We start from the raw sequence: 24,058 nt of genomic DNA, 5'->3' as shown, positions 1-24,058 counted from the left end.
TACCAGTTGTGGTTCATTAGCTGGTCCACCGACGGGGATCGACCCTAAACCGGCCGCGCATCAAGCGAGTGCTTTACTATTGGTCTACGTATTTAAATAGTTGACAGCAAAATTAATGTTCGGGGTGGGGTTTTTTCATAGTAGGGTCCCTTATCAATTTTACGGGGGACTAAGGTTTGTGGGTAGATTTTAAGTCTTTGGGACCTTTTGAATTCTATTTTCGCATTTTAGCACCCATGTACATCGCGAAAAGTCCGGCTAATTCCACTAGTGGGCCAAATGCATGATGATCATACTGAAACACGGAAATGACCATGTCTCAGTTAATACGTGAATTAGAATCACGAATAGTGTGTCTATTTCCATTAAAGATAGTGGTGGGGTTATTTTTGTAATCTGAATGCATGATGACATTGAAATCCAAGATGGCCGTTCTCCACCACATGGTAATTAGAAAACGCCAATTACTTTGGTTTAATCATAACAGTAAAGTGTTTTTATATTAAAAAGAGGATGCACAATATTTTGGAGGGGTTATTTTTGCAAGCTGAGTTCATCTTGATTTTCATATCGCCAAGATGGTTGTTGTTCATGATATATAAAATGAGAACATTACGGAGGCCTTGAATTAACTGAGACATAATACTAAACGAGGTGTCTATAAATACTATACAGGGCATTCACACTAATTTTATGGATCGCTTTTGCAATCCGATACCATTTTGATCTTGAAATATAATATGGAGGGCGTGGTCGCTATATTGAATCAATGGAAAGCGAAATATATTGCAAAATAATTTACACTGGAACTGTAAATAGGTTATAACTGAAACCTAGTCTATGTCACAAACTGAACAGTCGAGATTCTGATACTGAACAGTTAAGATTTGTTACCGTCTGTGTAAGCTCGTGAATGGCGCGGCATAATAATAATATCCATTGGCGAAGCTCAAGTCAGAACAAACAGGAAAGGGGCATCTTTTGGCTTCATACACAATAAATGTAACCTATACTGGTGGTAAAATTTTCAAATGTTTTATTGATGATTATTTCATTCTTTAGATTTTTAAGTTATGTCTTCATTACTCAATAAGGGGGCAGAACGTAGCCCAGTGGAAAAGCGCTCGCTTAATGCGCGGTCGGTCTTGGATTGATCCCCGTCGGTAGGCCCATTGGGCTGTTTCTCGTTCCAGCCAGTGCACCCTACATCCTGTCTGTGGGATGGTGCATATAAAAGACCCCTTGCTGCTAATCGAAAAGAGCAACCCATGAAATGGCGACAGTGGGTTTCCTCTCTCAATTTATGTGTTTCCCATAACCATATGTCCGACGCCATATAACCGTAAATAAAATGTGTTGAGTGTGTCGTTAACTAAAATATTTCCTTCATTCATTACTGAATACATTTTGACAAGTTTTGTTGTATTATCACAGACAGCGTTTGCATGGATAACCTTCAAATGTGGGTACCCTACGCCATTTCCTAATCCAAATCAACAGCGTGTGTGCCCAACCCGGGCTGCAGTCTCTGCTCTAACTCTCCTTACCACTGACACAATCAAGCTGTTTCTGGTCTTTTGTGGGATGTTATTCCACTCATGAAGAAGGGCCTGCGTGAGCTGAGCAACGTTGTTTAGGACGTTGATGCGCTTCCTGGCCCCCCTGTCCAGCTCGTCCCATAAGTGCTCGATCAGGTTCAAATCTGGACTGTAGGGTGGCCAATCGAGCACTGGGACATTATTTTGGTAGAGGAAGTTAAGACAAACCCTCGCAACGTGCGGCTTGGCATTATCCTACTGCAACATAAGGTTACGCGCATGGATAAGTGGAAGGACGTGAGGCCTGATGACCTGATCCCGAACTTTTACGGCTATAAGATTGCTTTTGATGATTACGAGAGGCGTTTTTACGCCTTGAGAAGTTCCCCACCCACAAACCATAACAGACCCTCCCCCAAATCTGTCGATTTCCTTAATGCACGCGTATGAATATCGCTCACCTCTACGTCGATAGACACGTTGTCGTCCATCTGACCTGTAAAACGAGAACCGAGACTCGTCAGTGAATAACACGCAGCCACTGCAATTGCCGTTGATGTCGCCTGGGTGTAAGTTGCGGACCAACGTAGAGATGACGTGGCCTTAAGCTGAATTCCCGTAACCAACTCCTAACCGTTCGTAGGCACAATGGTTCACCATGAGTGCCTACAACCTGATTCACCGTCTCCGTTGCCGTCTGAAATCGTTCGCTCCTGGAACGATTAGCTAATCTTCTTCATGTGGCTCTGAGATGCCCAACTAAACGAGCTATCGTTGACTCATGTACCCCAAATTGCTGGGCGATGCGACGTTGCGATTGCGTAGAATGAAATGTTGTTTACTCGATGTGTACTCTTCAAAACTTCGATTTGGTATGGTGTTCGAGTCCATAGCACGTGACAGTGGCCCAAATGCACGGTTTCTTGACAAACCGGTGAAAAGCATTGTTGGACTTCATTTTTCACAAAACGTGCGTGAAGAATACGATCGGATTCTTCACATGTCGCAAATGTGACAAATGTGTTCATGGTTTTTGAGGGGTCTGTTAACAGAAACGCATTTTTCACAAGACATGTTTTTCTTATATAATAATAATAATAATAATAATAATAATAATAAATAAATAAAAACTAGTTTTAAACAGTTTTCAATCAATTATCGCTGTAGTGTAGTGTAGTAGTAGTAGTTAATATGTGAAATATTTGATATCGGCGAACTGGAAAATTATCAATGTAATGGCATTTAACGTCAAACACAAGGTTGTTGTATTAAAGTGGGAATCTTTGCCTACCTGGTGGTAGGCAGCAATTCCGTGTTTTCGCTATAGAGTTAGCTCTGGCCGAGAGATCGATCATAACCGTCCAAAGGTCCGCCTAGCTCTCGAACGGCAGAGTACTCAGGCTTGTATGACGCCTATATAACCATAATTAATATGTTGAGTTCGTCATTAAAGAAAACACTTCTTGGGACAGGGGGCAGGAGTTATCTCAGTCGGTTGAATGATTGCCTGGGATGCCTGAGTCCCAACCAGTGCCAAACAACCAGCATAACAATGACCGTGGTATGTACTGTCTGTCTCGGCGTTTATCGTAGAAACTGACTCGATTGTTGAAATGTTTCACATGAAGAAACAACAACAGGGGCGGACGATTAGAAAAGCAAATGCATTTTCGTTTCTACTTTTACAATTACATATCCAGATTATGATTGTAAGAAAGTGTCTTGATGATAATCCTGCAATCAGGATCTTGTTCGAAAAGGTACACAGTCATTTCCGAGAGTTGTCCCGTAAAGAAAAACTTCAAATATCTAGGATATACATATCACCTACAGCAGTGGATACCGTACCGAATCCTGTCAGTGTACGTGTCCGTCTATGGAGACTTGGTAAAACCAGCGGAGTTCTTCTGGAAATTAAGAATATTATTAAAGGTCCGAGGTGGGTTAATGCCTGGTTGACTTTGCGACAGTGTGGACCAGGGTGGTACGAGATAGTGGACCTATTTTACTTGAATCGGTAACATTGACACGGTAATCGTCGTCACCTAATGCATATCCTGACATGCTAGTAGTCAATAACTCGAAAACCTAACGTTCCATTTTATTTTCAAACTGGCATTATTGTCTTAATTGTTTAGCTGCACGTTGATAGAGATTAAGTCAGAGAGACGGACGGACAGTCCGACAGACATGATTAAATTTAAGACTGACGTTTATGCCATGGAGAGAAAATAACCCCGTAAAAACCCCCAAAACAAACAAAAACAAAAACGAAACAAACTAAACACACATATGGAAATTGATTTTGGTTAAATCTGGAGGAAAAAACCTTGTATATACACTGAACACCAAAACAAACACGAATATAGTTTTGAATTTGAAAGAGTTTAGTTTTGTTTAATCATTAGGAAAAATTAACAATTTCAGTCTAAACCAGATGATGTGTTTAAATGTCCCAATAGAGTGACATAGCGTGAACATCATTAGCCTTGAGAACTGCGACACATACCTAATATGGCCATCGGCTCTCGCCAGAGGAGATCTGTTTTAATTGTTAGTAACGCTAATTCATGCAGTCCAGTGAAGTGTATTATGGCGGTTACGTGGCGTTAGCCTAGCCCCTAGCTGGGCGCCTGTTGGAACACGAATCGACCTTTTATATATATTTGTACAAAACACCCAAGTGCTCTCTGTGGTATGCATATATACGTATATGCATACCACTACACATTTGAAAAAGTGTATGGACCGTTTAGAAGCAGAGAAATTTTTTTTTGCTACAACAAAACAACAAAAATAAAACCATTTTCGAAATACAAACTAGATTGGCGTTTCTTTTTGGTTTTCAGTATACATGTATGTAGGGAAGTGGTTTATTTGCATATAATGTCGGCTGTTAACTCTATAAGTCCATTTGAATAACTGACAGAAAATAGAAGAATATTTTTTTTAAGAATAGGATTGCAATCATGAATAAATTCCAACCAAACCTAATAGTTATAACTGCAATTAAAACACACAGTGGTAACATCTACTCGGAGTAGGTACTACTGCAAGATACAAGTAGGTACTCCTACGTCCAACAAACTTTTGATAGGTCCCATGAGTAGGTATTCCTACTACTCGTGAGTAGGTACGCTAACCACTCTTGAGTAGGCACCCCTGCTCAGTTAAAGTTTGTTTCTTTTGTCTGACGACACCACTAGAGCACGTTGCTTAATTCTGACACATAGTCAACAGAGAAAACCTGTTACATTTTTCCATCAGCAGCAAGGGCTCTTGTATATGCTATTTCACACAGACAGAATAGCACAGGATGGGCCCACCGACAAGGATCGATCCTACACAGACTGCGCATTAAGCGAGCGCTTTACCACTGACTACGTCCCACAAATAACATGACCTTTGACCAGTTGTGGTGCACTGGTTGTTAACGAGAAAAACTCAGTCTGTTGAATGGATCCACCGATGTGGTTCGATCCTGCGACGCAAGCACCTCGGGAGAGCACTCAACCGACTGAGCTAAATCCCGCCCACTCATGCTCAGCTACACAACCTATCCTGGGCAGAACACTCAGGCTAAATCAGAGGTTTTGTCCGCGACAGGCATGCTTGAAACCAGCTACATTTTTCAATTAGTAACAAGGGGTCTTTTATATGCACCATCCCACAGACAGGATAGCACATACCACGGCCTCTGATATACCAGTCGTGGTGCAATGGCCGGAACGAGAAATAGCGCACCGACGGAGATTAATCCCAAATCGAACGCTTTACCACTGGGCTACTTCCCACCCTATTAAAAAAAGAAAGAAAACAAGAGTAATGTGGCGGTAGCAGGTTTCCTCCAACCTACAAACAATACTGTTATCACCAGTCTAGGCAGCTGGCTTGTGTCCCATGGAGAGCGTTCTTCAACCTTAATTGGATATCAGTACGAATATAGCTAAGGTGGGTATGTAGTAATATATCCTTAACTGAGATTAATGTGGAAAATGCGTTTTCGCTACATTTTGTCATTTTTTAAGGGTATTTTATGGGAAGTGAAAAATACGTTTTCTTGGTACATGGTAAAAAGATGGTGAACGCATATTTCACGAAAATGTGAAAAATGCGTTCGGATTCTGTAAAAAATGCGGCCGGATTCTTCACACGTTTTGTGAAAAATGAGATTCAACAAAGCATGCAGTTTCACACGTGTTCACGGTTGACCCAATTTTAACCAAAGATTCTTTAGACGGTACAAATGAGGTAGCTATGTGTCAAATGTTACTACATTTGGTATTCGGATAAAAAAACCGTTATATTACCAAAAACGATATATATATATATATATATATATATATATGTAAACAAACGTTTGGACGTAAAATGCACAAAGTTAAAAACGTTTGTTTTGTTTAACGACACCACTAGATCACATTGATTTATTAATCATCGGCGATTGGATGTCAAACATTTGGTAATTGTGACACGTAGTCTTAGAGAGGAAAATCGCTACATTTTTACGTTAGTATCAAAACATCTTTTATATGCACCATAACACAGACAGGATAGCAGATACCACGGCCTTTGATGTACCAGTCGTGGTGCACTGGCTGGAACGAGAATGACTATCGGTCCGGTGATAACGAGACGAAACGTGTTATTAGCAATATAGTTGTGTTGTGTTTCTTTCTTCTTTTTTTTTCTTTTTTTTTTTACTGTTGTTGTTATTGTTGTTGTCTTTAGCTTTTTGCATTAGTATGACACTGTCATATGTCGTGGAGTCGATACTGCAGCTTTAACTGGTTTTCAATTATACATAAAATCACCGAATTGTGAAGGAAACATAAACCTTGCAGACTCAACAATGTTTAGGACCATACAATATTACATAATGGAAACTAATGTGTCAAAGGATCTGGTGAGTCTAACTAGTCTCTTTCCTTCCCCTGACAATCGTTTGTTTTTGTATAAAAGGTTTTGTTTGCTTGCTCAGTTTTTGTTCTGTATTAATTGTTTTGACTGATAACAGACAGACGCTCGGGCTATCGCACTTGGGACTATCGGCTGTCAAGCAAAATGACCTTGCATACCGCTCGTATTTTTATGGGATAACTGACTTGTGCCACGCGCCTAAGTGACGTTATATGATGTAATAAAGAAGTGTGGCTCAGTAAAAGGTGGGATTTAAAAAGTGTGTAGTTATATGGATAGTTTGCATACTTTGTCAACGGGAAAACAACCTAAACGTGCAACAAGTGCTAGATTTAGCAGACATTGAAGTAAAATAAAACAAATATTTTTGAAGATGTATGTCTGCAAACAAGAGTTTGATTTATCACCATGTATTGAAATGTGACGGTATAAGAAACGGCTTTTCCGAGATGTTATTCAAGTGTTCTCCATTAATACTAGAAGAAACTATGGCATGGTTTTACTATTTAAACTGTTTGCTATATTAACAGTTCTACAAGTGATTAAGTCTTCAAAGTGTGTGGTGAGTTCCACTTTTAAAAAAGACGAGTTCTTTTCCAATTTATGAAACTAGAGGGAAGACTAAATAATCGTGGTGGCGTTGAACACATCTTTACACATCTTTATTTACACTCAGATCACATAACAAGTGATACATGAACACACAGTATGTGCAATATAAGAATACAGCGGTTTTACATATATAATATAATAATACAAGATTAACGTGGGGGCATAAATGTTCTCATAATGTTATCTAAAAATGTACAAGTATTATTTAATAAAGTAATATTCGTGCTACAAAATAGATCATGATATTTAATTGCATTTGGTTTTATATAGTAATATTTTGGTATGTACTTGCATCTTTCATTCGGAAAAAATAGCTTTCAAATAGAAAGTGATATTCATCACCAATAACATCATCGTGACATAAACAACATTTCCGTTCACACCTGGGAATATTTTCCCATCTACCAACTTCTACTTGGAGCCTGTGATTGGCATTGTGATAATTATTGAAAGTAGACCTATATTTTGTATTTAAAAGTAATAAATATTGTTCGAAATTTATGATTTCTTTAAAGATCCTATAGTTAGTACCTTTGCTAGAGTGATAAATGTTGTCTCTTCATAACTGCAAGAACTGGTCTTTAGGTCTCTCAAGAATAATATCGCTAACGTTTCCATAATTAACACCATTTTGAGATAACCATACGTAAGTAAATCCAGTTTCATTAAAAATATTTTCTACAAAATTAAACCATTTATATGCATGTATTCACTAAACATAATCAGATAAAAGGGCACTGAATATTCTAAAGGATAGCTTATTTTTGTTATCACTATTTAACATCCTACACCAATAGTTAACCTTCCAAGCTCACCATAAATCATATAAAGTGGTGTGTTACGTTTTACACCAAGAATACTTCGCAAAAATCGTATATGTACACTTTCAATAATAGAACAATTTTCAAAACCCCATATCTCACAGCCATAAAGTAAAATAGGTAAAATAGTCTGGTCGAAAAGTTTAAGCTGACAGTCAATTAGTAAGTTGAGGTTACTTATTCGAGATTTAAGTAAAAACATAGCTTTAGTGGCTTGTTCTTTAATACATTTCTTTGATATGGTGTACAGTTCTTTGAAGAACACAACCCTAGGTACTCGGTCCACGTGTGTTGTGAAATGCGTAAGCCGTACTGATTGTAGATCGTTCTTTTTTTAACAAGAATACTGACAAGTGTCAAATTAATTCTGTGATTTACCTTTGAAAAGAGGGATCAGCAGTCGATGAAGTGACGGTATACTTCAGGAAACAAATGGGTAAGGCAGACCTAGTCATTTAAACTGTTTTAAAATTGGTGTTTATTCCTTTATCTCTAAGGTTTAACCACGCTGTCATTGGTACAGACGGCAACGTTCTAGATTGCGGTTAATGGTTAGTTGATACTGGTTGGTGGTAAGTAAGACTGGTGTCAGGCTTGAAGTCGCAGACCTTATCTTGAACCAATGGAAACAAGACGGTAAGTTTGTTAATTGACAAACCCGTAACACATGTGAATAAAGATGCGATAGAGTGAACAAAGAGACAGTGACGTTAAATCAGGGAAATTTACCTCAAAATAAATTAGAGCTCGTCTGCACAACCATTGTTTCTCAGACGCACGTGCGTTTTTAGAATTATGAATTAATTTCGTAACATTACAAACACCAGGATAACCATAAACATTTCGGATGTACGGAAATTAATATTCTAAATAATAAAATGCAAGTAATGTCTGATATCAAATATAGAAAATGGCTTTAAAAGTGAAAAATACGCCCGTAGTGTTAAAAAACTGTCACTTTAAAAATACTGCCCTAATTGTGTTGTAATTGTTAAGATGTTGCCGGCTAATATATGACTAAAATTACGTATTAGATACAGATTTTTGCGTAACACATCAGTGGTTATATATATATAAATGTGTTTTTTGGGACGCTCTATATATAATTGTGTTTCTGATCACCTTAGTGTGTGTACTAGGTGAAACATCAGTTTAATGCCTAACGTACATACAAAATTATTGTAAGACCAAATCCAGTTTGGGCTAGTTACAAACGAAAACGTATTGAATCTGCTGGTATACGTTTATGACTTTGTTTTTCATCATAATCGGCCAATAGAAACAGCGGTTGCAGGATATGAACATAGGTCACACTATGTAACAAATTGTCAGACTTCTTTTTTGAAATTCTTGGTCAAGATGCAGTGCTGTCGCTAGTGTTATTATTTCTGTTCATAAATGATATAGAAAATGTCTTATTATAGATGAAAACTATGAGAGTTAAGAACTTTAAATGCTAAACATTTTTCTTTAACTATATGCAGCTAATATAGTTCTTTTTTTAAAAACAAAAACCTCAAATGTCTACAAAAGATGCGAAATGTGTTAACTCGTTACACAATTAAACAGAATTAGTGAATACTGTTAAAAGTAAACTTACAGAATTTAGAAATAGCAAGCAATGTTCCAAAAGCAGTTACAAATAAACGAAAAGTAAAAGTTTAATTACCGTATTGCTACCTTGACCATTAATTATCATATAATGATACATTTAAAGTTTCTCAAAATGTACTTGCCTTCCAATCCAGAAAAGTAATATTTTGCTTTAAAACGAAATTAACGAATAAATACTAAATATTAAAACAAATGTGAACGATAAAACCTTTATTCGCGATCAAGACCGTACATATTCTAGTTAATATCTTCACAATGCAGAGTCGAATGGGAATATGGAATAATAGTGGTTGATTTCGGGAATCTATGACTAGTGTCTCGTCTATAGGAGGACAGCCACACACGAGACTCTACTGGACAATGCACCGAGGGGCGGGACGTAGCCCAGTGGTAAAGCGTTCGCTCGATACGCGGTCGGTCTAGGATCGATCCCCGTCGGTGGACCCATTGGGCTATTTCTCGTTCCAGCCAGTGCTCCACAACTGGTATAACAAAGGCCGTGGTATGTACTATCCTGTCTGTGGGATGTTGCATATAAAAGATCCCTTGCTGCTAATCGAAAAGAGTTTCCCATGAAGTGGCGACAGCGGGCTTTCTCTCTTAATATCTGTGTGGTCCTTAACCATATGTCTGACGTCATTATAACCGTAAATGAAATGTGTTGAGTGTGTCGTTAAATAAACCACTTCCTTCCTTCCTGCACCGATGAAAACAAGACTGCTTTACTAAATCAAAACTAGGTCATTCTAATAAATACAGCTGTGATGGCATGCACCCATGAGTCACTGTCAAAACAGTGATGCTATTTGGTATTCGCGAAAGGTAAGTCGAGAGTACTGCCACCTGCAAGTGAGTACTGCAAGTCGGTCATTTCATCATAGGAATTTCAACCATCCATTAGATTCATGCTTAGCATCCACATAAGATTCAAGCATGTTCGACATGTTTTAGGGTCAGTGGGTTATCAGATTAATATATGTATCTAATTCAACTTATGTTATACCTTTACCACACTATTTTTGTTACTTCCACAGCTGTACATGACTGCAACTACTTATATTGCTACCACTAGTACAGCTATTAGATTTCTTCTCGTTGGACTTTTTACCGGCCTCGGTGGCGTCGTGGTTAGGCCATCGGTCTACAGGCTGGAAGGTAATGGGTTCGGATCCCAGTCGAGGCATAGGCTTTTTAATCCAGATACCGACTCCAACCCCTGAGTGAGTGCTCCACAAAGCTCAATGGGTAGGTGTAAACCACTTGCACCGACCAGTGATCCATAACTAGTTCAACAAAGGCCATGGTTTGTGCTATCCTGCCTGTGGAAAGCGCAAATAAAAGATCCATTGCTGCTAATCGGAAAGAGTAGCCCATGTAGTGGCGACAGCGGGTTTTCTCTCAAAATCTGTGTGGTCCTTAACCATATGTCTGACGCCATATAACCGTAAATAAAATGTGTTGAGTGCGTCGTTAAATAAAACCTTTCTGTCTTTCTTCTTTCTTGTTGTTGTTCTTCTTCGTCTGCTAATACTACTTCTTCTGCTACTACCATTACCATTACCACTAGTGGTAACTATTACTACTACTACTACTACTACTACTACTACTACTACTACTACTACTACTACTACTACTACTACTACTACTACTACTACTACTACTACTACTACTACCACCACCACCACTACTACTTAGTAACTACTATTACTGCTGATGCTGCTGCAGCTACTGCTGCTGCTACTACTACCACCATTACCACTGTTTATATAAAATAAATGGATACGTTGATTTACACATGAAACTTTGTATTTTTTCGATCGAAAATTATCACGCCAGAACATTTTCGTTTGAAAAATTATGACAGACAATTTCCGTTTGGACATTTGAGGAAATGTATCACTGCTCAGATTTAAAAAAGATGTTAAGTGAGGGATTTTGCATCTGTCCAACGTACTCTGTGAGTGGCAATTGATGTTTTCGTTTTCGTTTTAAATAACAAATAAATATTGATAATCTCGTTACGTGAAGAGTACATTGCCAATCTCACCTTATACGAGAGATCAGTCGTGCATGACGTTTGTCAATATATACGTCTATTTGATGTATAGCATGCTATCTGTCCTGTAACCATTTGGAACTATCTAAAATTGATTTTGTCGTTTCTGTGCCAAACTGAAAATCATCACAATATTGATCGGAGCAGTTTCCTGGTCCCATCTATTGTGTTAAAGGCATACAACATTTTTTTGATTTAGAATTTCAAATCACTTTTTACCAGCTGAAAAGGGGAGGTGGACAAATATTTTATATGGAAATAGAAATTGTACGTTTTGTAATAGCAATATTGTTGGAGATGAATTTCATTATCTATTTATATGCAAAAAATTTAGACAAGAAAGATTAAAATATCTTAACAAATACTATGTAAATAGACCAAATATATACAAATTCCAGCAACTCTTCAGCTCAAAACGTATTAGTGTTCTTAAAAAATTGTGTAAGTTTATATCAATTATTAACAAACAATTTTGTGCTTCTTGACTTATGTGTAATTTTAACTGTTTTTAATATTTAGCTGCTCATCTGTTTGTATCGTGGTATATATATTTCTGAAATCATCTTGACAGTTTGTATGTTTATTATTATTTATGTTCCTCTGATTCCACCGAATGGGGGCCATGAGAGTAAATAAAGTTCTGTTCTGTTCTGTTTGCGTGCACACGTACCGAGGATATATCGGACAATACTCCGATTTATTATATACATCGTACTGAAGTATATAATTTACAGAAACCATAAATGTGATATTCGGTGAAGGGACATATTTTTACTGTATTTTAGCCACAGATAAAATAAAGAAATCATATTAATATTTTTGTGAACAATAATGTAGCAGTTATCTCCCTTGTACCTTATTACGAGTTGAGTTTGATGATTACCAATGGATCTGGTCGTATTTGAAAAATGTAATTTAAACAATTGTACCTATAAAAATGGATATGAAGTGCACTTACGATAAACTATCTAAAACTGATTGGATACGAAGCTACATAATGATGACACAATGTCCTGTCGTTGAGTAAGTTTTTAAAGGGACATTCCTGAGATTGTTGCATTGTAAGATGTTTCCGACTAATAAAATATTTCTACTTTTAAACTTACATATTAAATATATTTTCTTGTTTAGAATGTCAGTATCTGTATTTTCAATGTGTTTCTGGTCGTCTTAATATTGGTAAGAAGCCCAAACTAGATTTTGTCTTCAAATAATTTCGTACGTACGAAAAAATCTTTTTCAGGAAATAAAATGAAATTGAACCTAGTACAAATATTAGAACGATCAGAAACATGTTTAATATACAGCCACTAATGTTTTATGCAAAATGTTTTTTTTTTTTATATGTAATTGCAATCGTTAAAAAGTCTCTGTTAGTCAATAACATCTTCAAAATTGCACCGAAAAACACTCTGGTAATAATCTAGATATATAGTGGTTTTCGGTATCTGCGATGTTTGTCATAGACAACCAGGAACATTGGAGCATTTGTTCTATGACAGCTCTAAAGTATTTCTTTTATGAAAGGAAATTGAACGATAGATCCAGGACAAAGGTGAACAAACACAAATCATAAAGAGGAAAAAAAAAGCAATATTGTATTTATTAATTGGCTCATTATTAATGTTAAATTATATATATATATATATATATATATATATATATATATATATATATATATATATATATATATATATATATATATATATATATAATGTTCATATGTACTTATAACATGGATGTAAGGTAGTGAAATCAGGGCCCCCAACACTGACACTACCATACTTGTGTCTGGGGTCATTAAACCTTCTTTTTTTTAAATCGGTAAAAACAGCTCTGCTAAAGAGCACCACTGCGGAGCCAAAAAACAATACATTTGAAATAAAACATGAGTTTAATTGTGGCCATAGCCTTGCTATTACTAATAGCAATTGCTAAAAAGACACAATGACTCGAACATGTGTTTTGTTGAGTATTGAACACAATGGGCTTGTTTTAGCAGAAATGTTTGGTTGTATGAAGCACAATCAGCCCCACACGTACAAACACAGTAAGTTGACGCGTTTAATAAATTATTACCATTGGTTTAAGTGTATAATTTTGCTGTACAAACACACACACACACACACTTACATACACAGAGAGAGAGAGTCAAACTTGTCGTAAGCGGTCACACAAGGGAGTATATAAAAGTGGTTGCTTAAGAGAGGGGCATATGATTACAGGTTGCCACATTATTTGTTGTTGTTTCTTGTTTTACCGTCTGTACTGTTAATTAACGGATATGTGCTTCACAGTTGATTATAAATCAACTTTTGACATGTCGCCTCATTCAGAAAAAAAAAGCAACTTGAATGTATTAAATTAACCGTTCTGAACAAGTTTATTTGTTTTTCATTTAATAATTAATTCCTACTTCATGCTGTGTATTGTCATAGTAAGTGAATCTGCATATGTCAAGCATAGCCTCCCCAGAAGCAAGTAGATGCATCCCAGAGTCATACATTCTTAATTGATACACAGTAGATATGTCGGGACTGAATGGGTACTACTGTTCAGTTGTTTAGACACTACGTTTTTTGCAAATGTTACCTTTAATTCCTATTCAATACTTGTTTATTTTTACATACGCGTGAAAACAAACCCAAACCCCGACATATTTCATATACAATTCATAATTTAAAATGCACGAAGTTGACTTATTTCCATTTTACAAAAATAGCATATATATATATATATATATATATATATATATATATATATATATATACATACGTACATACATACATACATGCATACATGTGTACACACACACACACACACACACACACACACACACACACACACACACATGACGTATGCATTCACAGTCATCAAACAAAACACATTGAAAGCTGTCCAGCGTTCAGAAAAAAAGAAGAAAAAACCCCTCGTTAAGCTCTAGTTTATTTTTATGTAAAGGATATCCAAAATGACGTCGTTCCATAAAAAAGACATCGCGTCACATATTCTTACGTCATGTGAACATCTAGTAATAGCTGACTGTAATTAAAGTTGGGTGTACAGTTTACAAAAACACGTCGTATTAAGTTTGAGTTTGAAAAAGAGATTATTACCCTCGTGTGTTTCGGCATCGTCAATAGCATATATTAGGAATAAAAATAATGTATGATATTGATGATACCGAAAAAGACACACTCTCACTCTCTCTCTCTCTCTCTCTCTCTCTCTCTCTCTCTCTCTCTCTCTCTCTCTCTCTCTCTCTCTCTCTCTCTCTGTGTGTGTGTATTTATATATCAAAGATAACTAATACAAACTATAATAGCATATTTATTTATTGGCTGAATTATTGGCTGAATTGGCCACGGCTGAGTTTAAGGTTACTTCCCGAAAATAGGGCCATTGGGCCATTGGGCAACCCAAATATAAATAAATTGTCACACAAATAAATATGAAATGGAAATATAATATCATATTAAAATTTGCAAATTGGGATATATATATATATATATATATATATATATATTGGCACATAAATAGAATGTCATCCAATTCAAATAAAATTCACAAATAAATAAATAAATAAATGGTTCTGGTGTTGAGCGAGAAACTGCTACATGGTGAGATCTAACGACACCATGCGGATCTTAGGCAGAACTGCGCCTTGGTCAGTTGTAAATGCCATGTCAGCCAGTGGCTACCCACAAAACTGCCATGGTTCGACTTCACCAGCAGGAGGAGATACATTTTCAGTGGTAATCAGAAAGCACCGAAGGCCTTAGTGCAGTCTGTATAAGAGCAAGTCGTTACCAGAAGTAGATAAATGGACTTGGTTGGAACAATTAAATATGAATTTAACTCTGTAATATCTGGGTATCTTATGTATCCTCCATCCAAACGAATTACTTCCGCTGCAACATGGCTGTTTATTCTGGGTCTGGCTTTTTCAAGTGCATTATGATTTTGCTTATTCCTCCATTTGAGGCGTGGTAAAATTTGTGACCATACCAAATTAAGTGTTTGGCAAGTGTTTAGCAATTCTTAAAATTATAGCTACAATAGACTTGCGCAGCGCATATGTAGCACCTCGACCAATATCATTGACTCTGCAATGTATAATCAATATATCTGGGGCATTTTCTAATGCAAGTAAAATATTTATCTTTTTCTCCACCTGGATTCCATTTCAGGCCTCCTTGACGTTGCCACTAAATATTTGCATACATCCGTTGCAGTCCAAAATGAATATCGCCGTACATAGTTCTAGCATGCACAAAGGCTTTTTTCACCAGCGATGAACTAACGACCCAAATATCTTTTTAATAACTGAAAAACCCAAACTGAAATTTATTATGTATTTTCCCAAGTTGATAAGTAGGAAACCTAATATACGATTTGAAAGCTCTAGATTCTCATCTACCAATTATTTGTATATCTTGGTCATAGAGGCTGTGGAAGCTGCTCTAATACGGAATGAGTGATTTTTTTCCGACTGAACACCAGCTGCTGCTAATGCTTGTTTTAAAACAGATGTGAATTGATAATGAGTGATAGGTGACCCATCAAAATGACAAAAAGGGAATCTGTAATGTTTGGTCTCATAGCAAGATATTTCTTCATACATTTTACAGGGCAAAAGACAGAATGTATTTCTGGAAAAGCAATAATTATACCTTTACCCGTTTGATCTGTCTTTGAATACTGTAAAGCTATTTCTAAAATAAATTCCTTGTTAGTGAATTTGATATTATTGATAGTAATCAAATTTGAATTATCTCCTAATTTGCTTGTTAATTCTCCTATCCGAAAAAAGCCTAAAAATCCTACTGAAAAAAACCCCACAGCTGACAAAAGAGTACACTCAAACTTGGAATTAAAAACTACGGGCAACATGTACAGTATTGTTTTTAATAAAACTGGTGTAATTGGTAATCGCTCGTCTAATCGTTTATCTAGTTTACCCATTCCTGCAACCATTTTGTAACAATAAATTTGTTTGTTACATCATCCACTCCAAGAAGTGTACACTTAAAGGCAAGTAACACCTTGCTGTGCTATAAGAAAGTTTTCTACATGACCAATGTGCCACAAAATTAATTATAAGCTGTAGGTCTGGAGGCCATACAAAATTCAATTTATACAAGGACCTAAATTGTTCAAATGCTGCAACTCCATTATTATAAGCCACCTTGGTATTATTAGATAAAGAAATATCTACGAGTCTATCAGTTTCACACTTAAGATGCGTAATAGGAATGAATCGGGAACTGTCGTATGAATTTTCTCTGCATTTGGAGCCAAACGACGGAAACGGAGCCACTGTTGACGAAAAATAGCATATACCGTTATTTATTCCTTTGACATGTACTGCCTTAACTTGAATATTGCTAATCATAGTTTGTAAAACTAAAGGACGCAATAAATCGAAATGAATCCTCACATTTCTTTGTCCAAATATATCTTTTTTAGTTACTGTGTGAAGATTTCACTTCACACCAAAATGTGGCGTACCGTCAGAATACAACGACAGTGCACACATTGAAGTGGAGGATCCTTCTTCAAGATAAATTAATGGTATGACCGATGCGAGCAAAGGAAGGACATGTTTTATTTAACGACGCACTCAACACATTTTATTTATTGTTATATGTCGTCGGACATATGGTTAAAGACCACACAGATCTTGAGAGAGGAAATCGCCACTTCATGGGCTACTCTTTTCGATTAGCAGAGAGGGATATTTTATATGCACTAACCCACATACATGATAGTACATACCACAGCCTTTGGTACACCAGTTGTGGAGCACTGGCTGGAACGACCAATGTGAACACGACACAAGACTATTATGTAGATTCTATTAGTCTCCTCCGGTTGGACAGGTAGGAGATAAAATATCACCGAATTGTGAAGAAAACCTTTCACAAGCAATGATTTGTTTTTGTATTAAAAACAGTGTCCACTTTCACGCGTCGTGTCGCGTCGATAAATACAACCTGTCTTTCTTGTTTGGGTTCTCATTTCTGTTCTGTGTGCTAGATGTTGCAGTCACTGTGGCAAAAAAAAAACAAGAAGACAAATCCTTTGGAATGGATTCTGTATGCTAGTGGGTTTATTTTAAAATTATTTATTTATCACCAAATATTGAATTACGACAGTTTAGAGGTTGTTTTTCTAGGATGTTTGTTCAAGTATTCTCCATTAATACTAGACAAAACTGTGACATGTATTTATTGTTTCAACTCTTTGCTGTGTCAACAGTTCTAGAGTTGGTACAATCTTTAAACTGTGAAGAAAGTTCCACTTTTATAAAAGACAAATCGTTTTCCAATTTACGGATACTAGAGGGCAGAATAAGTAACCACGATGGCGTTGAAAATCAAGCCAATTGCGCTTTGAAATGTGAAAGACGTTCTGATTGCAGATCGTTCTTTTTCAACAAGAATACTGCCAAGTGCCAAATTAATTCTGTGATTTACCTTTCTAAAGAGGGATCAGAAGTCGATGAAGCGGCCGTATATTTCAGACAACAAATGGGTAAGACAGACACTGTCGTTTAAATCGTTTTAAAGCTGATATTTCTGTAGAAGGGTAGTGTATAGATTTTAAATGGTTGAGCAGTGCAGGTGCAGTTTATTATTTTTATTATTACACCGCAATTGAAGAGATACCCATGTGGTATAAATCGTCTCACAATGTGAAATATGCTTTTTGAGAGGTCATGACCTCTGAGTAGGTGATTGACTGTGTCACACAGTACTCCGCATAGATCTTCATGCAAAACGTGTACCCATGCTTCTTTCGATTTATGTTTTTAAATCAGAAAAATACTTGCTGTCAATTCTTATAGTTAATGTCAGTAGCATAATTTAACAAAATGTATGTTTCATTAATTTTCCTTAGTTTTTAATATGTTCATAATATTGTTTGTGTAAACTTCATTGATATACTCCACGGGCCAGAGCCGAAATTGGTATCACCTTGGCGATCAAAGTAGCATGGTGTGTTTTGAATAGCCATATGCCTGTAGTTAATAAATAAATAAATATGATAGACTACTTTTCAAATGAGTAGCTTTTTGGTGGATATCACCCCATAAACATAGTAAGGAGAGTTCAAAATCTTGTACAATAGTTTGGGGTAGGGAAAACAAAATGTATCATAACTTTGCAACCAATGAACACAGGCACACAATTGACCACTTAAAATATTTATATTAAACACCTCTACAAACTGATATATGATATGTACAAATTGGTTTAATAACGAGGTCACCACATGTCGAAAGGTCATGACATGTTGGTGATTTTAAAAATCTGACACCATGGCATTAATGGTAATACTGCTTCGGGTTTGAGGAACATATTTCAACTTAACTTCCCAGAAAGTGAATGATAGACACCCTGTGAATAATTAAATAGGTCATTGTTAAATTAAACTAACAAACGTGTGAAAAACAAAACAAAATTACTTTGCAGGCAGTCAATGCAGCCTTACACACTACCCGTACAAGGTTTAAAATGTTTTGTCATTGCCTTACTTTTCAGCATTTTAAACGGGATCCAAGATACGATATGGTGACCACCTTAGATTTCCAAAATGGCCGCCATACAAAAACCTATTAGTAACAATATCTCAGCACCCATGCTACATAGACTCGTAGTTTTTCGTTCAGACTAACTTACAGTTTTGAGGGTAATGAATGCAGTTATGTCATTCAGAATATCACTAGAAGAATGTTTTTATAAACGGAATGAAATATGTAGACAAATGTCTCAGGAACAAAGATACAATGTCTGTTGTGAGTTTTACCATCTTTTGTACCTTTGAATCATTCTGTTCTCATTAAAAAATGGAAAACGTTTGTCCATTGCCTTAGTTTCAACATTTAATATGGAACATTGGTCAAAAATACATTATGGTGTCCATCATGTATTTTCAAGATGATCACCATGCAAAACATGATTAATTCCAATATATCAGCACTCGTACCACCTAGGCTCGCAGTTTCCTTTTGATCTATCTTAACGTTTTGAGGGTAGTGAATGCAATAATATGATTACAAATACCACTAAATGGATGTTTTATAAATGGAAATAAAAATACAAAGTATTGAGGAAAAAGGCTGCAATATCTATTGGGAGTCTTACCATAGGTTGTACTGCAAGCTTTGAAAACTAAAGTTAGCTTAAGGGTATTCCACATAAGAACCCAGTACTGGCCATCTTTATCAAAATTCCTTTCCCGTCCGTCGGGAGTAGGTGTATGGTGTTTACATTGTTCATTCGTGACCCATATTATTAGTTTGGTAAGCACACTGTTTACAGGAGGATAAAATAATAACATATAGTATTACATAATGTACATGTATTTACCTGTACATGGTATTAATTGACAGTAACTGTAACAGTAGTAGTACTAATGATAATAATAATTAATAATAGTTAATAATAATAATAATAATAATAATAATAGTGGTAATTGTAGTATCTGGTTCAGTAATAATAATAATAATAGTAGTAGTGGTAATTGTAGTATCTGGTTCAGTAATAATAATAATAATATTAATAACAATAATAATTGTAATATAGCTAGGAAACAGTTTTGATTGTGACATGAGTTATTCAGTTACCAGGGCATTTAAAAACCTGGCAAATTACATTTATAAATTTCGCCAACTTCTTTAATACACTTATTTTCTTACTGCTCATTAGTTCTTTGAATTTGTAGGTGCTTGGTCTTGTATAATAATAGGGATGTAGAAACATTACTCGGGAATTATGAAAAAATGTACATACAAATAAATAATGGAATTCATCACCGATGTCACTTTCATCACATAAAGTACACAATCTGTCTTCAAATAATATGTTATTCCACCTTCCAGTTTCGACAGGTAAATAGTGATTTGACGTTCTAAATTGTATAATTAATCTCCACAACCTTTCGGGAATTATATTTAAATATTTTTCAAAAATAAGTTATCCAAACATCGCTCATTCCTAAATGCTCCAAAATAATTTTAATATTAGTGAGCCAATTATTATTTATTCTATTTGTGACATGATCTGTCAACATAAATCTGATATGTTTGATATGTAAATTACAATCGTTAAAAAGTCTCTGTTAGTCGATAACATCTTAAACATTGCAGCAAACTCAGGAATGTCCCTTTAAGGAGAACAAAGGAATGTTTGTTATGGATAACAAAGGTGTTTTTCTCAAGGGGAAGAAAGGAATGTGTGACACCCCAGTCCATTACTTTAAAAGCGGGAATGTGTAGATGCAATTAATCGGCGGCCAATGGGGGAAGAAAGGAATATGTGTGTGACATCCCAGATCCATTGCCTTGAAAAATGGCATGTTTAACGCGTGACTGCAACTCAACGCTTCAAACAATCTTTGCTTATAATAACTGCATTTTAAACAGGAATACTTTCCTAGAGTACTAGCCTTTACAGGGCCGTTTAATATACATTTACCAAATGGGTAAATACAGTGGAGGGACGTAGGCCAGTGGTCGGTCTAGGGTAGATCCCCGTCAGAGGCCCAATAAGCTATATACCCAGCCAGGGTATATCAAATGTGTTATCTGTTCCTGTGCACACATCTCTTGCTACTATAAAGTAGCGGATAGCGGCAGAAATATCAACTGTTTGACATCGAATAACCAATGACAAATCTAATAGTGTCATGGAGTAAACATTAGAAGAAGTTTGCAGCACTGAAAGCTGACCTAATTAAATTCAATGGTTAAGTAACGTTTTAACGCTGGCTTTTTCACTGTCAACACCATTTTTATTTTAATAAAACGGCGATCGCGAGCCAGTTCGCTCAGAATATGGAACTTTAACCATTTTTCTACCCGAAAATAGTTTTGTTATATTTTTCTGATTGTATTTTCCACCGTCATTTTTCATGTTTTTAAATCGTTTAAATTTCATTCCTAATAGAAAAGCTTGAGCATTCCCTGCTAAAATCGGAGACTCGAAGGGATTCCCCGTGTCAAGCATTTTGACAGGAGGCGGTTTCATCCCAGTTCGCTAGCCAATTAATGCCTGAGATACTTGCCGAGCTATCAGTGTAAATATTTTTTTTGATTGGTGCAGATTATAATCCATCATTTTTTAACTAAAAAAAGTGAAGTTTACGAACTTTCTTACTCTCAGCGCATGCACACTCCATATGTCTGCTGTTGCGAACTTGGTAAAAATGTCAAAGTTTGTAAACAAATGTATACATTTTTCGATTTTATGGGCTCTTATGACTTTGGGATTGATTGTAGATTATGCTAAATGTGTAATATTTGTAATTTTTGTCTTGTAAACGACACGAAGGTGTTTTTTTGTGTGTCTTTTGTCCGGTAAACATCTGACATGCGTGGGCTATACCATTGCTGCTGATGCAAGGTGTGGATGACTTGTGTGTTCTGTGCATTTCGTGGGCCTATACCACAAACAGCTAGCAGTCTGAGTAGGGTTTTTTCCTTTATTATTTTAGTTTCGATCGACGTTTTGGAAATAACAAAAACAATTTTTTTTTTTTTTTGTGAATTTAAATAAAATTATTTAAAAAAATAGCGAAATAAATTTTTTTTAGACAATTTTAGATTTTTGAGCAATTTTCCACGGTCATTTTCATAACCATAGCAACCACAAACTTCAATTAAAATTACTATGTTGTAGACATATCTTACAATTTAAGGTGGTTGTGTTTTGAAGATTTTGACGAAAACGCGATATTTGACATTTTGTGTGAAATTCATGAAATTCAACCCTCCTAAATTATCAAATTTTAATACGTTGTATGAATTCTTTATTTATTGCAAAGGAGTAAAGATATACTATTATACTATAAATTTCGTTAAAAACAAATCCGTTTTTTTTTTTCTTGATTATTTTAGTTTGGGTCGACGTATAGTCAAAAAAGGAAAAACGTTTTGCTAATTTAAAAAAATAACTATTGTTTCTTTTAATTTAAATTAAATTATTTCAAAAATTAAAAAAATAGGAGCGAATTTGTTTGTTTTTTAGAAGTAAAGTTATTGCTGAAAATGTAGGCGCCGATTGCCGTGACGAGAACGATAGTGAAGTGTGTGCAAGAGTCAGGTGAACTATAATTATTTCAGTTTGCATGTCATTCTGAAAAAAAGAAGAAACTAATTCAATCTAATTAAAATTAGCTACATGTGGATCTAACACCAGCCAGTTGGGGCTCATGTCCACCAATCAAAACCTTACTTGCAGAATCCTGCCAGTGATTTAAAAATAATTTGAAAACATTCCGAATTATCCTGAGGGTATACGACATGTTTCGTGTGAATTACGAATAATACCTGCTTTCAACACTCGTTGACTTTATTCAAATTTTAGATTGTGAAGTTTTTTTATTTGCCTTATTATATTTTATCGTAATAGCGTCCTTTGCTTAGAAGAAGCGAAAACCTTGTGAAATTTAGATGGAGTTTGCCTTGTGCTTGCAGCTTATAAAAGCGAGTCCACTTGTCCACGTCGGGGACGTACAACTTGTACTGGTCTGACATGTTGCTACTCTGGATGTTCTACCTCAAATGACGATGCTAACCATTACCCTTTTAATTATACTCTCTACAATTTAGCGCATGCACATAAAGATGTAGTTTGAATTTGCGAGATACATATGCCCCATGCCCCCATCCAAAAGCATAGTTCATGCCGGCTCAAGGCCACCCTTATATTGATAACTAACAAAACATGTTATTCACATGTTTATTTTACAAAACGAAAAGTAGCACACCCAAGCAATACGTGTTTAATGTCTGAACACATTGTTAATGTAGGAACATCTCGGGGATAGCCTGTTAGGGCGACAGTATCAGGCGACAGCATCGTGATCTCCTGTGTAGAAGAAACCGGCCTTGGCGAGTTCCCTCGGTCTCTGGCTCATCTGAAGAGGCCACCGACCAAATGTGTAGAGTCGTCTGTAGAATCCTCGCATTTCGGGTCGATGGCAGAACAAGTAATGTCTTGACAGGCCATCTCATTCGTCATCAGCGTCATAGGCAACATCGAAGGCAGCCAAATACATTTAATATTCTCGGGCAGCATCCGTCTGATCCATAGGTTCTTCATCCACGATTTTGCGGGGTTCACGGGGATCTGTGGGTTCTTCATCCATGATTTCACTGGGTTCACGAGCAGCATCCGTTTGTTTGATCCGTGTCATTCATATGCGTGTTCTCATTTTGTTTGGTAGTCACTCTTTTGAATTTAATCGTGTGCCTTTTGGAACATTTACATACCAAGGCGTCGTCACTTCTATCACTGCTACTGTTACTGTCCATTCTCGAATATCTCAATGTCATCTCTGGAGCGCACGTCGTGTCTCTACCGCGGGCGACTGATGAATGACGAACGATTCTAAGCTTTTATAACACGGTCCGAACACGTCTCCCGTGACGTCACCGAATAGGCCTGAACACGTCTAATTGCATTCCGAACACTCTGTGGCGCCCATCA

This window comes from Gigantopelta aegis, chromosome 9 (genome assembly GCF_016097555.1).
Source record: "Gigantopelta aegis isolate Gae_Host chromosome 9, Gae_host_genome, whole genome shotgun sequence".
Classification (NCBI taxonomy): domain Eukaryota; kingdom Metazoa; phylum Mollusca; class Gastropoda; order Neomphalida; family Peltospiridae; genus Gigantopelta; species Gigantopelta aegis.
This window is presented reverse-complemented; position numbering follows the sequence as displayed.